Source organism: Vicia villosa, linkage group LG3 (assembly GCF_029867415.1).
Source record: "Vicia villosa cultivar HV-30 ecotype Madison, WI linkage group LG3, Vvil1.0, whole genome shotgun sequence".
Classification (NCBI taxonomy): Eukaryota; Viridiplantae; Streptophyta; class Magnoliopsida; order Fabales; family Fabaceae; genus Vicia; species Vicia villosa.
In genome coordinates, this window is record NC_081182.1 from 45,687,159 (window position 1) to 45,705,630 (window position 18,472).

Sequence of the window (18,472 nt, forward strand, 5' to 3'; positions counted from 1 at the left end):
ACAAAAGATCGAAGCTTTCGATTAGAGTTGATACGAAGTAGGAGTTTTCAATCAGAGTCGACGCGAAATAAACGCGGGCACGGAGGAGAAGATGATGATTCCGGTAATGCTCTTTTCTTCGTTTTTTAGATTCCTCGGTTTTTTCTTCTTCTACTTTCTGTTCTTGATTGTGTGAGTTGTTGTAATGCAGATGTTGATGGACGTGATCGCAGGTTGAATGTGTTGATTCGAGGATGATGAAGAAGGAAGATTATGGTAATTACTGAGGTTGAGCACAAGCTTGTTGAAGTTCTAATGGTGAACTTCAACAGCTCTGAGAACGTGCGTATGGTGAGGTGAGGGAATTGAGGATCTGAAGGTTGAATGAGAGGTGTAAAGAGGATGAAGAGAAGAAGAATCGGTGGAGAGTTGAACTTTGATGAATGATGAAGATGGAAATGGTGTGAAGAATTCAGAGAGTGGAAGGAGCAAAATGGTGGAGGACCTTGATGAATGGAGCCAGGCCCTGATTTATAGCAATTGCAGGTTAGTTCCAAACTCAAATTTTTCTGTTATATTTTGTTGATTCAGTTACACTTCTGTTTGGAAGTTAGGAATCAGTTATGAATTCTGTTAAGTTTCTGTTGTGTAACTGATTCTGTTGGAGGTTAACAGTTAGTTATGAATTGGTTTAGGTTTGTAAAAGTTATGGGTTTGTTAGGACAGTTAGAAAATAGATTGAAAGTTAGGTTTGATGTTAGTTAATAGGTGATTGGCTAGTTAACAGTTAGTTGGGAAACTGTTATAGGGAGTTGGGAAATTCTGTTGGAAACTGTTTGGGATATTAATAACTGTTGGTTAGTGATAGTTATGTGATTGTTTAAGGACTGGTTTCTGTTAAATACTAGTGAACTTGTTAGATTTTGAATGGATGTGGAGTGCTTGAATTATGCAGGACTGTTTTGGTTGTTTTGGATGCAGAACTGACTTTCTTATGATTTTGCAGCAGGTGGGGTTGGTTATGAAATGTTGGTTATAGGTTAGGGATCTGTTTTGACGGTTGGGGATTGAAGCTGATCGTGTAGACTTGAATTCAATCATGATGCGATACACACATTCAATGCAAAGAACGCAAACCTCCTATTCGCTTTAGACTTGGATGGCGCAACAGATTCAAGACAATACGAAGGCCATGATGAAGATGCTTGGAGTTTTATAGATTAGCAAAGCCACTGATTTTTTATATGGTGTTTCTTGATGGAAATATGTATAATCTTTATAGTAGAGACTTGAATGATCTTCTTGAATAATCTTTTTGTATAGCCTTTAGTAGTGACATTAAAAGGAATTGGAACTGATTGTGATAAATATGTATTGAATCATTGTTGGCCTCCTTCTTTCTTTACATGATGAAATGAAGTTTCCCTCCACGTGTACTTTATGAATGAAATTGAGGCTTGTATGAACGATAATATCGACTTTCATAAGCTTGTAATAAACCTTAAAAGAAACTTGTGATAAATCATGATAGTCATTTGAATGAGCTTTGCAAATGGAATTCATCTTAAACATTGAATATAGTTGAAACTTGAACTTTGAATGAATTATTTTCAAGTTATTGTTTGGATCTAAATGACACACATCTTCAAGTTAATCCAGTACTTCGAACGATAATAAAAACCCACTTGAACCAAGCCAGAAGATATGATAAAGATCAATTGAAATAAGCCTTAAATGATGATGGAAACCCTAATCCACAAGAGCCAAGGCGCTCCCAAAATTGTGTTCTCTTTACTCGCGATCCATAAAACTTTCTGAGTCCCATTTCAAAGCACATAGGAGAACTAGATGAATCAGTCTCTGTTGGGTGTATGCACCCCAAAAATTACAGTGAAACCTTAATAATTTAAGATCTCTGATTCTAATGCCAATGGTTGTTTAATGATGCATGATTTTATTGATGACCTAAGATGTAAATGAATGAGATATGTAAGCCAATTAAGAATAATTAGATGGGCAAATTTTGGGGTGCAACAATGGGTAAATGTAGGTTTACCGTAACTAAAATTTAAAACTTATAAAATTTAAACCAAAAAAGGATCCCTTTGAATACAAGGGAGATGAAGGGTGCCTAGCACCTTTCCTTCGTCTAACCGACTCACGAACGTAGAATATCTAAACTTATGGTTATCCATTATATCCCTTCCCATAGGATATAAATTAGTGGTGGCGACTCTTAAAATTTTAAGCCGGTTGCTATAGCTGGCGACTCTGTTGGGGATCCTTCCTTAAACTTAGAGTCGACCTTACTTTTAGGTTTAGGTTTTTATTTAGGGATTTTATTATATTGGGTTTGTATTTATTTATTAATATTCATTTATCTTATATATTATTCACCTTTTATATATTTTTTAAATTTTTATCAGTGTTTAAAAAATTGGACTGGTCATTAAACTGGTGAGGGTACTGGGTCACTGGTTCATTTGTTGAACAACTGGGTCACTGGTCGAACCGCATGACTAAATCAGATTAAATCGGATAATTCGGTTGAATAAACCGGTCCCTATTGCAATACTATATATTTATTAAATCGGTCGAACCATATGACTTGGTCTCTAAAAAATATCACAACACCTATAAAATTTTACAATTTTAAAATATCATAATTTCACATGTTTATTTTTTACATTCAAATTCTAAATTTAATCATCACTCACAATAAAATAATACAAAATATAAATTTAAATATATTTTAAACTAAGTCTAATTGCAAATAGGGGAAAAGTTGTTCCAATTAAGGTTTAATAAAATCTAATTATATTTTAAATATATTTTTTATAAAAAAAATCATGAAAACGACTTCATTTTGTGCGGAAAAAAATAGTATGCATTTGAACCACCGATTTTCTAAAACAGTCGATTCACCGGTTTTTTTATTTTGGCCGGTTCTCACCGGTTCAATAGCATATTTGGTCTAGCAATCAAACGAGACAAGTGACCCCTCCGATTCTCGGTTTGACCGGTCCGACCGGCCAGTTCGGTCTGATTTTTAAAACACTGATTTTTGTGCTCATTTTTTATTTATTGGGATTAATTTTGTGACGAGAGCATGAAAGTTACCCTAGAGAACGAAATGTCAACTGGCCATGAGGGCTAATCTGCTCCCGTGCATTGTTGCGACTATTTCACCTAGAGTTGGTCTAATCCTAAGAAATACCTTTGGAAAGAGTATTCTTTCGGAGGTAGGACTTTGGATTTGACCTACGACTTTGTAAAACGCAAACAAAATCTTATGGGAAGACCTTTGTACGACCTAAGAAACAAGATCTCGGTCTATGATGAGACTCCACTTAAGGGAGGCACTATAGCCTTTCCCTTCCGTGTTATCCATAAATCCTGTCAGAGAAAGATTACCATTATGGGGAGGTAGATTGCGCGTAGGACAAACTTAAGAGCCTACATTCTAGGGTTATCTTTTGTGTATTTCTTTCTCAAGAAACTCGTAAGGGTTATCTTTTGACTATTTATCCTAAAACCCTTATAGGGTATTCACTACCTTAATCTCTTTATGGTATTCACCACCTTAAACCTATTTAAGGTGTTTTCATTTTCATAAATATCCAAAAACTGGTACAAGGCATTACTGCCCTAGCCCGTATAGGCTTCTGTTTTTAGTCGTATTCCCTAGCCTGTAGGGATCTCCACTTTTATAAAATATTCCCTAGCCTGTAGGGATTTCCCTTTTTAGGCCAAAATCCCTAGCTTGAAGGGATTCCTTTCATCTTTCACAATCCATAGTCTTTTAGGAGTTTCTATTGTGTCTGTCTTAATCCTCAAGTCAGTATAGGGCATCCCTAGCATGTAGGACTTCCAGTTGTCTATCATAGTTTCTAGCCTGTAGGAGTCTCTGTTTGCATATCCTTAGCCTATAGGGATTTCTTTAGGGCCAATGACAATTCTAAAACCCGTTTAAGTTTCCTTAGATTTGTCATAGTCCCAGGAACTAAGGTTCATCCTTCGATTTGTGTAGGGTATCCTTATCATATGTTTATCCTACGCCCGTGTTGCATTGCATTTTCATTTACATATATACATTTTCTTATGCATTTTCACCTTTGCCCTTATCTAATTGTCATCCAAGCTAGCAGGTTTCCCGATACTCACAAACAAACTCAAAAGCTAGGGAAGAATTCAAAGGAGTACAAGTCCTATTAGAGAAGGAAGCCTTTCATTATACAAGTCGTGGGCCTACACAATGCCTCAAAAGCAACTAACATTAGTGATTCCCCATATCAAAAGCAATGGTCTCAACCAGATCTAATACCCTCATGTAAAAGGTATGCCTCAGACAAAGAAAGATAAAGGTCGCCCTTACTTTGACAAAGTCCAAGAACTAAAAGTTGTCTCCCAAGATTGGTGTATCAACAATGAAGCTCATCCTTACGATCATTAGACTTTATCAATTTTAAATTGTAATTTCTTTGTTGCTAAGTTGTATTTGTTGTAACTTGTATCTTTGGATTATTTGTTCTAATAAAGTAAGCACGCGTGTTTTTGGAATCAACCCCTTCGTATTCACCAATACAAAAATAAAAACAAAAAATTCAATCAATTTGTTTTTTTACCTTTAACAAACTTCAAGGGAGAATGATGTAAATATAAATAACTAAAATCTTGCTAGCGTATGCTTTCAATGTAAGATCGAGCTGGTGATGTAAGGAATTGTTTCAAATCCTAAACAGTGGAGGAATAAGGAGATAATCCGTAGTCAACCCCCTGGAGCCAGGAGTTGGAGTTTTTCTATTTAAAGAAAAACAAAAAAAAAAACCTTAAAATCTAACCAGGGGCAGGGTAGATTTCGATTAATTTAATGGAGCTTTCAAATCTCATAAGACTCAAGTCAAATTAAAGAAAAGGTTCGAGCACATCCTTTTCCTCGCATACATCATCCAAGATCGAGGAAGAAATGAAGACGAAGCTCACAAAAATCAACGTGGCAGTCACACATGTTCAAAATGTCAAAGAAACAATTTCAAAAGGAGAAACGTTAGGAAAAATTTAGGGTATCCCGATGGGCCAAAATTTAAAAGAATTAGTCCATGCAAAAAATAAGGGATTGAAAACAAATGAATTAGAGAACAAATCTTATGAATGCCACCTCAAAAATCATCAAAAGCTTCTCATCAATGTTTTGATCTTATCAATACTCTTCATTGGTGCTTGGATCTTAACAATACTCGTCATTGGCGCTTGGATCTTGTTAATGATTTTCACTGGCGCTTGGATATTTACTAATGCTTGCGCTCATCATCACGACTATGAAAATTTTCTTGCATATTGAATACATCCATTGGATTAATCAAATTTAGGATTGGAGAAAATTAAGGAGAATGGGGTGGGCTAAATAATTTTTTGTCCTTATATCCTTTATTTCTTAAACCACGAACCATGGCCACGTTACAACCTTCAAAAGCACTAATTGAAGCTAGGTTCACTATGAAAGCATACTAAAAAGAATTTATGTTAAACTGACTCCTATTGTTTGTTAAATTATCACCATGCTGCCACGTCTCCATCTTAAATCATTCATTTCTTTTCGATAATTAATTTCAAAACCTGCATGTGTATCGACTTAGAATTACTTTTCAAAAAGATACAATTTTACTGATGAATCAATACTTAGCACCAAGGAAATCTCAAAATTAGTTTGATAAAAAGCGATCCATTTCAAGATGCTACTGATTAGGGGAAAAACAAATAAGAGGAGCCCTATAATCAGGGGAAAATCCTAATGATCATAGGGGCACATCGCATGAAGATCCTATTGACTAAGGGCGATCATTCTAAAATTCAATCAACTTGGGTCACATTTCAAAACACCATTCAATCAGAGGCATACATCTCCAAGATCCTTATTCTTACCTTTTAGTAGCAAAATAAGCTTTGTTTAAGTCATCATCAAATAATTTTCGTGTTTCACGATTTTGTGCACGCACGCACATATGTTTATTATATATATATATATATATATATATATATATATATATATATTCACTTTTCTCTTCGGTATGATCTTACGTGTCATGTTCTGATCCTAATATTACGATCTTTCATTTGCGGCTAGATCCCACTTAAAATCCCGTACTTAACTATCTTGCTCCTTACCAAATGCTTCTTATCAAGCCAAGTCAGATATCCAAAAGTCACTTGTTTTAATTTTTTTATTCTAGCAACTCAATTCATCAACTTTATGCCTCTCTTCTTGTTCTTTTCACAGCACATCAACTTTTTTGGGTAACATTGACATGGAATTCTTTAATACGAGCAATTCTATCCGCACAACTTGCATTTTCATAATAATCATTAGTAGCTGTTCTATGAAATTCTTGTAATGTCCTTGATGTAGAATTGTCAGCATCAAAGAAAGTAATAAAATAAGGATAATAGAGATTCAATTGAGGTTTAGAACAATCGTTCGAAGAGGTCCTTGTAATAAGACTAGTGTTGTTTTGAAGAGTTATGTGCACCAAGAAGGTTAACATAATCTTGCACATCACCATCATAAACGAGATTGGGGTACAGTGATCTAATAAGATTGCCGTGAACAACACTTAAATCAAAAGGGTTTGCAAATTTTCCATGTTTGTTATCTACTCCAATGACTTTGATAGGTTTCTTAGTAATATAATATGTCAGATGTTGTCGTAATTGCTGACCTAGTAGCTTTTGCAGTCCAATCATCGCGTGCTGCTTTTCTAAGAGACGACAAGCTTGTAACATGAGGACATGCCATATATGATCCATTTAAAACATTGAAGTTGGTGAAATAATTTTAGGGCATGAATATTTTAAAGGGAAAATTTGCAGACCATGGAGCTTATATCGAAGTACCAAGCGCAGTAATGTCGAGTTACATTATAAACAAACAGTTATATGATGGCCCTTTTGAGCTATAAAAATCAATGATAGGTGTTGGTTTTGTTCCAAAATATGCTTTCTTGAAAGACAAAAAAGAATTAAAGGAGAGTGTATAGAATTACTACTCATGTTGATGTAAATTTTGAAAACTTCCTCCTTTTATGGATTAATAATGAGGGACGCAAACCTATTTTCTAAATCGTCTATATGTGAGTCATTTTAAATAAAAATAGATAATAACACTTTTGCTAAATCCAAATTATATACTTCTTGATAAATCCTAGCTCCATTTTTCCTTCACATGCTACAATCATACTCTTCACTTTTTGAGTTCTTCAACATTTTCACATAAACCCATGAAAACAATCAAAACACTACGGGTAGGAAAGATACATTTATAAAGAGACAATCTTGTGATTTTGCTACTATTTCCAAGTGTAATAGTTCCTAGAAATCGATATCCATACTCCAGCAGCCACCATGATAACCCATGGTTTTGAATTTTGAAGAGTGTTAAGCTTAAGTTCGTCATTTCCAATTACTGCTGAAACAAAAACACCTTTTTCAATAGTTGCAAAAGTTGCTACAAGTAAAGGGTCTTCATACCACGACAAAGCTCTTCATAACTCCTAATGATAAGGAAAGAAGATTGATGTTGTCTCAAATTGCAACATCAATTGCAGCTATTACATCATATGGTAGCAAATCTTCTTCATAAGTAGCTTTGTACATTGCTACATGTAAATTTTAATCTATTCCAGAAGATGTTCCAACTGCATAGCAATAGAATGAAATAGAACCAACTCTACTTCCAAACCTCATAACTTGATATTTTTTTTGTATGTGTGTTTAAAATGTAGAAATTGTCAATTACACCAAAAATTAAAAACTCAATGTAAAATACAATATTTATTTAGCTTTTTGCATGTTTAAAAAAATATATAAATTATAAAAGATAGAAAATTAATAAAAATATTGTTGTAATTTATTTGAAGTGTATGTTTGAGCATTGCAAATATCTAGATATAATCACACTTAATGAAAATAAGGAGTTGTTTTGAGAATTAGAAATGCTTCCAAGCAAATATATTGAACATTAAATCTATTTATTATCCAGTCAATAGATGTAGAGGTGTTTTTCACGGTGCTTTCCCTCTACCATTGTATGAAATTTCTGATCTTGAGGTAACCAAATAATATTTGAAAAGTTCTCTCTTTTGAAAACTAGTTTTATATGAGAGTCATTTGAAATAAAAAAAAAAATCATAACACTTTTGCTACATCCAAATTATATACTTGTTGATAAATCCTAGTTCTATTTTTCCTTCACATGCCACAATCATACTCTTCACTTTTTGAGTTCTTAAACATTTTCACATAAACCCATTAAAACAATCAAAACACTACGTGTAGGAAATATACATTTATAAAGAGACAATCTTGTAATTTTGCTACTATTTTCAAGTGGACTAGTCCCTAGAAATCGATATCCATCCATGGTTTTAAGTTGTGAAGAGTGTTAAGCTGAAGTTCGTCATTTCCAACTGCAGTTGAAACAAAAACACCTTTTTCAATAGTTGCAAAAGTTTCTACAAATAAAGGGTCTTCATACAACAACAAAAGCTCTTCATAACTCCTAATGATAAGGAAAAAAATTGATGTTCTCTCAAATTGCAACATAAAAATCGGTTATTACATCATATGGTAGCAAATCTTCTTCATATGTAGCTTTGTATATTGCTACATTTAAATTTTGAGCTATTCCTCAAGATGTTCCAACTGCATAGCTATAGAATGAAATAGAATCAACTCTACTTCCAAACCTTATCACTTGGTAGTTTTGTTTGTATGTGTTTAAAATGTAAAAATTGTCAATTACACCAAAAATTAAAAACTCAATGTAAAATAAAATATTTATTTAGCTTTTTGCATGTTTAAAAAATGTGTATAAATTATAAAGATAGAAAATCAATGAAAATATTGTTGTAATTCATTTGAAGTGTATGTTTGAGCATTGCAAATATCTAGATATAGTCACACTTAATGAAAATAAGGTTGTTTTGAGAATCAGAAATGCTTCCAAGCAAATATATTGAACATTAAATTTATTTATTATCCAATCAATAGATGTAGAGGTATTTTTCACGGTGCTTTAATTTCCCTCTACCATTGTAAGAATTTTTTTGTCTTGAGGCAACCACAAAATATTTGAAAAGTTCTCTCTTTTGAAAACTAGTTTTATATGTCATTGAGTTATTCTCATTTTTTATCAATATTCCAGATGGAAATTTTTGCACCTGAAATGAATGAAATACTTAATGTTGTTAAATATTCACATAAAACTAAAGCCATACGTATATTGTATGCATCATCTATCACTTCAGTTATAAAAAATAATAATTTTCCAAAATATATAAGGATTCATGAATATCGTTGTTTTGGCAAAAACTTCTGAAAAAAACTAAATTTGTTAACATTTTACTATTACATTTGTAGTACTTCTCCTTTTGTGCCGTTTGTACTATTTATTATCACCTTTTAGTAGAAAAATATGTTTTGTTTAAATCATCATCAAATAATTTTCGTGTTTCATGATTTTTTGCACGCACGCACACACGCATGATCATTATATATATATATATATATATATATATATATATATATATATATATATATATATATATATATATATATATATATATATATATATTCATTTTCTCTTTGGTAGGATCTTTGTGTGATGTTGTGATCCTAATATTACGATCTTTCATTGGCGGTTTAATCCTACTTAAAATCTCGTACTTAACTATCGCTTTCCTAACCAAAGGCATCTTATCTATCCAAGTCAGATATCGAAAAGCCACTTATTTTAATTTCCTTATTCTAGCAACTCCAATCATCAACTTTATGCTTCTCTTATTGTTCTATTCATACCACACCAACTTTTTTAGGTTAACATTGACATGGAAGTCTTTAATACGAGCAATTCTATCTGCACAATTTGAATTTTTGTAATAATCATTAGTAGTCGTTATATGAAGTTCTTGTAATGTCCTTGATGTAGAATTGCCAACATCAATCAAAGAAAGCAATAAAAGAAGGATAGTAGAGATCCAATTGAGGTTTAGAACAATCATTTGAAGATGTCTTTGTAATAACACTGATGTTTTTTTGAAGAGTTATGTGCACCAGGAAGGTAAACATAATCTTGCACATCAACATCATAAACGAGATCCGGGTACAGCGCTCTATCAGGATTGACTTGAATAACACCTAAAGAAAAAGGGTTTTTAGATTTTTCAGATTTATTATCTACTCCAATAACTTTGATAGGTTTCTTAGAAATATCAAATATGTTTGATGTTGTCGTAATTTCCGACCTAATAGCATTTGGAGTCCAATCATGGCGTACTACTTTTCTAAGAGCCGACATGCCTGTAACATGAGGACGTGCCATATATGTTCCACTTAAAACATTGAATTTGGTGAAATATTTTTAAGGCAAAAATATTTTCATGGGAGAATTTCCAGACCATGGAGCTAATATCGAAGTACTAGGCACAGTAATGTCGAGTTACATTACAAACGAACAATTATATGGTGGTCGTGTTGAGCTATAAGAATCAATGATAGGTATTGGTTTTGTACTAAAATATTCTTTCTTGAAATACAAGCTCCAGCTGAAGAAGAGTACATAGAATATTCTTCAAATATGTTTTTAATCAATTTACATTTTCACTTGAAACATATTTGATTAACCTCTCCAACATATCTAGTATGACTTCAATTTGAGAGTGGTGGCTACAATTGGACTCCTAACCACGTGCTTGCTATCATTCCAACTTAGTTATCCAAAAGCCGCCTGTTCTAATTTTGTCATTCTGGCAACTTCGATCCTCAACTTGAAGCTTCTCTTCTCGTTCTTCTCATTGAACTCTAACTTGTTTGGGATAACATTGAGATTGAAGCCTTTAATACCATCAATTCTAGCAACATAAGTTGCTTGTCCATCACCAACATTAGTAACTGTTCTTTGAAATTCTTGAACTGTCCAATAATTGTCGTGTTTCATGATTTTGTGCACGCACGCACACATGTTTATTATATATATACTCCAGCAGCCACCTGTCATACCCCAAATTTGTCATACCCCTTTAATTTCTAACTGGCTTAGACTTTTCATTTCATATGCATCCTTCCATTAGGCCATCTAACACTTCATGCATCTTTAACCAATAATTTGAGACAAGGGATCAAAAGTCTTCTAGTGGACTAGGGTTCTATTGGTTTGAAACTCCTACTTGAGATAAACTTGATTCACCTGGTTGTTCTTTGAGCACTGGGATCATGGAATTAGGGTTTGATTCATGGAGTTTTTATTTATCAAATTACAAGGTTCACCAGCAAAGGGTAATTGGATCTTATGTTAAGGTGTCCTTCTGTGCTTCAATCCTTGTCTTCGTCAAAAAGATTTCTAAGGCATTATGGTTATAGGAAGGGCATCAACTGAGGAAAGACGTTGTCATGGTGCAAATATGGAGTTGTGAGCTCATTGTTATTGAGGTGTTTGGGTTGTTGTTTTTGACACAAGTGGATATTGGAAATTAAATTGAAATGGGATTCATTACTGTGAAATATTCATCGAGTTCTTAAGGTACAAGTTTGATTGGATTAAGATGATAATTTCTTGGAACTCAGGTTACAAAAAGGAGACGAAAGTTTATCATGATTCAAAATTATAAGACATGAACGCAAGGCTTCCAAATTCAAAGCATTCAATTCATCCAATCTCAAAAATACAAAATTCAAAAATTCAAATTTAAAAGATGGAGGGAAATGTTCATTACTTGGTACCATAATTACAAGTCAATACCAAGCTCCAAATTTCGTTTGATCCGTACATTACAAGAGATTACGACAAAAGGTGAAGCTTCATTCAAAGTTCAAGTAAAAGAATTCCAACTCAAATTCATTACATTTCAAGTCAAAGTTACAATCCATTACAATGAGTCAAAGGGTACAAAAGAAATTCAGCATATTGAAAATTACACAAGTCTCCTAAGCTTATTTCTAAAAACCCTCCATAAGCTACTTCCATTTACTCCATGTTATTTCCAAAGGTATGCCAAGCTGCTCAGTTCACTTCACATCCTGCATAAACCAGTAGACAAATTGGTTAAACTTCAAGCATTTTGTACATAAACCAAAACCAAAATCCACACAGTTCAAATAACCCTCTGCATCAAATAGAAATTCAAACCATGTTCTTACCATTCATACAATTCCATATCAGTACAAATACACATACAGTTTAGCACTTATACTTATCATCATAAACACCAGCAAATTTAACTACTTACAGTTCGTAACGGGATCGCAGCTCACTTTCGAAGCTAATTTGAACACTGATCCAAGCTTCACCGTTTTCGTACATGCCAAACTGCCACCCGAACTTGCCGCCTCCATCATACCCTACCTACATAGTTCCAACATACACCAGTTCAGAAAATGAAAACATAAGAATCAGTTCTAGCATACTCACGGTTCAAAGTAGTCGACATTCATATTAGTTCTGCCTCAGCACATCATAACTTCGCAATTCCGGTTCAGTTGTCTAAAACATAACCCTGCAACAGAGCCATACAATCAAGATCATTATGCTAATTTCTACACCAAGTTTCAGCAACAGTTAAATAGCAACAATTGATATCTGGCTTCACATTTCCATTCATTCAGCAAGATCATAAACTAGTTAATACTGTGTCATCTTCGCAAACCTTTCTCCGATTGAACTAACCCGCCATCCTACTAATTGCCATTGCTAAATACTAACAGTTCAGCCGAATTCAAAAGGATACAAAGCCTCAATGCATAAAACCTATTCACTAAAGCTGATTTCTAATAGCAGTTACACATTCTAACTTCAAAATCCTACCGACAGTTTGTCTTAACATTCAACTCTCCCTCTAACTGATTTCTCCTTAACCCCCTAATTAACTAACTTCACAACAAACATTAACTAACAGTAACTACAAACCAACATTTCCCAACTATCATTTAACCACCTCCTAACAACCCTGCATCAGTTCAGAAAACCTATCACTATTTCGTTTTCCAATCAATTGATTCTAACAAGTCAGTAACTAATCCTAACCACCTAGCAACTAACCTTCAGTTTTTTGTAACAAACTTTTCCAACCTTCTTAACCACCTATAACTGTCAAAACGAAAATGAGAACTAACAGATTTGCAGTTTTGCACCTTATAACTAATATAACAAACTTCACTCCTAGCAAACCTATAACAGAAAAAACCCCATAACAGAATTTTGTAACTAACTACTAACCAACCTAACCGAATCCAACTGATTCAATCTCAATCCATCCTAGCCACCCATCTCATAACCGAATCTCAGATCCTAGGGCCCTCAATCACTCCCCTCCACAACTGACTCAACCTTCTACCTATATATCAGAATCACTCCTCATTTTCAGTTCCTCTAGACGCCACACACACCATTATCACACTTCTTCACACCACCAATACATACACGCTCATTTCTACCCTTCACCATCACCTTCTCCATTCTCTCATCACCTCTCATTCATCTCCATTCATCTTCCACACTCTTCTCTCATCTAGACGCCATTTTCACTGATTCACTCTCACTCACCATAATCTTCACCTTCCCACAATTCTCTCTGCAAGAGCTCCTTCGACATACCTCTTGAAGCCTCACATCGAAGCTTCATTGAGGTAGAGCTAAACCTCAACCTTCTGTAATCTTCGTCTCACTCTCACGTCAACAACAGCAACAACCAATCACACAGAGCTCTCAACCGAAATTCGCAGAGAAAATTCAAAAGAAAACAGAATAGAAGAAGAAGAGTAGAGGAAGAAGAACAACAAGTGAAGCGAGGGGAATAAACAGTAAAGGAATTCGAAGCCGTTACCTGTTCGGAGTTGCCTCTGGTATTTTCTTCTCCATTTAAGCGTCTTCAAGAATCGTCATCCCCGGTAAGTTTTCTGATCGATCACTCTCGCGTATTACCTGCTTGATTCTTAGCACCATTGCGTAGAGTAAGCCTCCACAATTATTTTCCCCAAGGTCTTGATGTCTTCTCGTTCGCCGTCTCCATTTAATTTGAATTTCTAGAACCTAGGGTTTCGGAAGGGAATTCATCGATCCGGCCAAATGAAGGATTTTCTGTGCAATCTATGGACGTAATCGATCTCGGGGCGTAATTTTAGGTTAGGTTTATGTTCAGGTTTAGTTGATCGAGGGAGATTAGAGACGGCGAGGACGGCGGAGGACTCGCCGGAAATCGTATGTAAAACGAGAGAAGGAGAATACTGAGTTGAAATGAATTCAATGGTCACAAGTAGGGGTGGCAAAACGGGCCGGGGTCCGCCGGGCCGCCCGCACACCCGCCAAAAATTGGCGGGTTGGGTTGGGATTTTAGGCTCGCCGCTCGCCAAAGCCCGCCCCGCCAAAACCCGCCGCCCGCCATACCCGCCCCGCCAAAGCCCGCCGCTCGCCAAAACCCGCTCCTCCTCTAAAACTCACTCTTTTTTTAGTTAATTCTAGTAATTGCAATTTTTGATGGTTTATTTTATACATTTATTTATAAATATATGTAATATTTTTTAGAGTAAATTTGTTAAAAAATTACTTTTATAAAAAATTGTTTTAAAAAATAAGTGAAAAGTTTAATTAAAAGGTAAAAAAAAGCATATTAATCTATTAAAAAAATATAAATAAAAATAGGCGGGTAAGCCCGCCAACCCGCCATCTTGGCGGGGCGGGCATGATTTTGATGCCCATTTTACTTGGCGGGCATGCCCGCCCCGCTCGTTTTTTGGCGGGCATAAGGCGGGGCGGGCGGCGGGCGGGGCGGGCGGCCCGTTTTGCCACCCCTAGTCACAAGCGTATTGACCCCATACGACATCGTTTCCATTCTTTCCCTGTTTTTTAATTTTTTATGTTCTATTCTGAGTGATTGAAATATGGATCACGTAAACCATGGGCCAAACGCAAATGCTGATCACACCCTGTCTCTTAGGGCCCATGCGTTTTTTAGAATGAACAACAATAACAAAACAAGCTTTTGGGCCTTCACCGAGCTGCTAGCTCTGCTTTCCCTTCAGGCCCACGCACCTTCTTTTTTTAATTCTGAAACAAAAACAAACCTGTGGGCCAGACTTCCAGGGGCCCTGCGCCAGACTGCTATTCAAACCACAATTTTCAGACTTACACCCCCTTTTTCCCTTAGTTTCTCTTTTAGATTTAAGTTTATTTTCTAGATTTTTTTTAGATAACAAAATGTACAAAAATGTTATTTTGCTAAATAGACTTTTTAGAGTTTAATTTCTAGTTTCACTTAGGATTTCTCACATGAAAAACCTCTTGTAAAAAAGCTCATAAAAATAGTAGTATTTTTAGGGTATTTTTGTATTAATGCTTGAATTGTCTCTTCTATTCTTTTGTATCATTTCCATGTGTTTTTTTGTATAATTGTTTGTTTGACTTTGTTGCTTAGTTTTGGCCATATTTTGGCCCACCTTGTTAATATCATTTGTACGCTCCTTTAGAATCGATTCTATTATCATGTTAACTTTTAGGTAGATATTCCTTTGTACATAAAACAATAACTATTAGGTTAGAATGATTCTTAGGCTAGTCTCCCCTTTTCATTCTTCTTCCTTTCAACACTAAAACATTTAATAAATATCAAAATAAAATCCCTTTAAAAGATACCAAGAAAACACTTAAAAAACATTAATAAATAAGTGAAAACAATAAAAAAGGAACAGAAACTCTCATCCTTCTTGTTTAAGGGGATCACTTGAGTGGAAGTTCCTAACCCTAAAAAACACAAACAAAGAGTCGATCGAACCTCACTTGTTTAAGGGAGTAACTCGAGACGCTCGACAAATCTTCTCTCTTCTCTCTCATGCCTCGTAGGGCATTCTTAAGGGCATTGTTGCTTCCGCTCGAACGCATCGTAGGTCGTCCCCTTATGCAAGAGCGCGAACGTTAACTCCGCCCAACTAAAAAACACAAAACAAACAGAAAATCTTGAGCCGAGCTACGGTAACTCTGATTCCTGAAAAGGATACGTAGGCAGCGGGGTAGGGCCCGTGCGAGTATAATTCTTTATTTTCCCTACATTTTGCAGTCATTCGCATGTAGACATGGACATAGTACACAGCCTTTAGATAGAAACAAACATAGGTGGATACCATCGAGTACGATGGGCGTGAGGGGTGCTAATACCTTCCCCTCGCGTAACCGACTCCCGTACCTAGATTCTCTGGTCGCAAGACCCTGTTCCTTCCCTTGTTAGGTTTTCTGATATTCCTTTCCTTTATGGGATAAATATATTGGTGGCGACTCTGTTCATTTTCCCGAGCGTGCGACACCACCATGATTGTAACACCCCAAATCTACCCGATAAATTATACATAAAATCAGAGTATAAATTTCAAACAAGTTCATTTGAGGTATCACATATTCATCATCTCAAAAACATTTACGGCTTACTTGCCTTCATATAGATACATAGGAGTTTAAAACGATAATCAAATCATTATTCAAAAATCACTTTGTTTCAAATTAAACAATTAACTCGCAACGGAATCATCAAACTTCATAAATATTCAAATCAAGTTGTAGCATCATTGCACGGTAACTTTAAGTTACAATTTAAAACATAATTCACTTAAAAATTCAATAAACAAAATAATAAATAAAACAACCGCTTCATCCCCCGAGTGCTACGTATCAGAGCAAGACACTAACTCGACTAACAACAACTAGAGACTTCATAAAGTCCCTTCAAACTTCCACCACTATCTTGAGTACCTGTCCATTTCCCATGGAAGGGAAACATCATTCAGAAGAGTGAGATATCCAACAATATAAAAAAGCGTATGATAAATAATATATTAAGATTAGATCATACAATTTGACCACTTCATACTTATTCAAACAACAATTATAATAACAAATAGCAACAACGGTTATAATAATTATTTACCAACAACAAGTATAATAACAATTATCAGCAACAGGTATAACAACAACTTATAACAACAACAACGTAATAACAACAACAACTTCAAATGCGACTCAACTGTGCAAATGCATGCAGTACCATTGGAGCAGAACTCCCAACTTAAACATATGCCAGGTTATCGAGGCATTTCAACTTAAACAGGTGCCATCAAGGCCAACTTAAACAGGTGCCGTCAAGGCCAACTTAAACATTTTGCCAATCCAGGCCAACGTAATATGCAAATGTATGCATGCAACAATAACAACAACTACAACGTCACAACACAACAATGCAACAACCGCAAACAACTTAATCAACCTTGGTCATAAGACCTGCAACTTAATCAACGCATCATCAATAACTTAAACAACATTGGTCATAAGACCTGCAACTTAATCAACGTATCAACAACAACAGCAAGGAAAACAACAACTTAAACATGCATCAATTGCATGAACTTAATCATTACAAAACAACCCCTAAACATCTAGGTACTAATTCTTCAATTTATTAATTAATCTACTACCAACAATTCTTATCATTCTAATTCCAATTCTACTATTCGTTAATTCTATTATTAATTCCAATTATGCTACGAATTCAGCCTGCTACATATATCATCGTTATTACTACTGCTATTTCTTCTTCCCACCAAGTCCATCTTTATACAACTTAATCCATTAACTACATATCTCATCACTAAGAATCATCACTATAATTTTTACTAATTAAATTAATCAATTCCAACGGTATAATATTCTAATTAATTTAAACCAATTTCTTCACTAATAATAATTATAATTCTTCTCAAGTTAATCCTACTAAGGCTTGATCCCAACAACCAACATAAAACATCAACAGCCAGAAATCAAAACATATTTCTAAAACTCACATAGCACGCGCTGCAACAATATCTTCCAACAAAATTAAAACTCAATTTTCTTCCTTCGATTCCAGTACAATTCAATTTCGACCATCACAGGAACATAGCAATATTATAGTTATACTCCACCAACATCTAGCAATTTTCTACAACTAATTCCTCAATAATAATAATTATAAACCCTAGGTTAATTTCCCACAACCATTGATTGAACTTTCATAACCTTATTCACAGAAGTCAGTCAATTTCAACATTCAACAATACAATCACAACACACAAAACAGAGGCAATCATACAACCATAACCCCCACGTATCGTTCATCATAATCTCGTTTATAGAGCTAGAACCTCACCCTTACCTTGGATATGAGATTGCTCTACTCTCCCGGTTGCCATAGCTTATGCCGCTGCTTCCAACTTTTCTCCGAAAATCTTTTCTAACAACGTGCAGAGACGCACCAAAAACCTGTTCGGAAATTGCTTTGTCAGACGGACTTAAAATCATCAAAATGAAAATCGCTCCGGCCAGAAGTTACCTCTACCAGTCTAGAACGTTGTGTCCAAGAATCGTGACGATCCAATAGTTGTATTGGGAAAAACGTCTGTTTTACTAAGGTGTCTCACTGCAGAAACT

The 18,472-nt window shown here is 34.9% G+C and overlaps 1 long non-coding RNA gene across 2 annotated transcripts; it reads right to left on the bottom strand.

The window, feature by feature from the left end:
• Positions 1-11,849: 11,849 nt before the first annotated feature.
• Positions 11,850-14,274, bottom strand: LOC131655598 (uncharacterized). Of its 2 annotated transcripts, XR_009299828.1 has the most exons (3): positions 13,851-14,274; positions 12,169-12,524; positions 11,850-12,048 (listed from the first exon to the last, which is right to left on the bottom strand). It is a non-coding gene; the product is annotated as an uncharacterized LOC131655598 (long non-coding RNA). The 2 variants fall into 2 exon arrangements; XR_009299827.1 differs by having other exon boundaries at positions 11,850-12,524.
• Between the last annotated feature and the right edge of the window lie 4,198 nt (positions 14,275-18,472).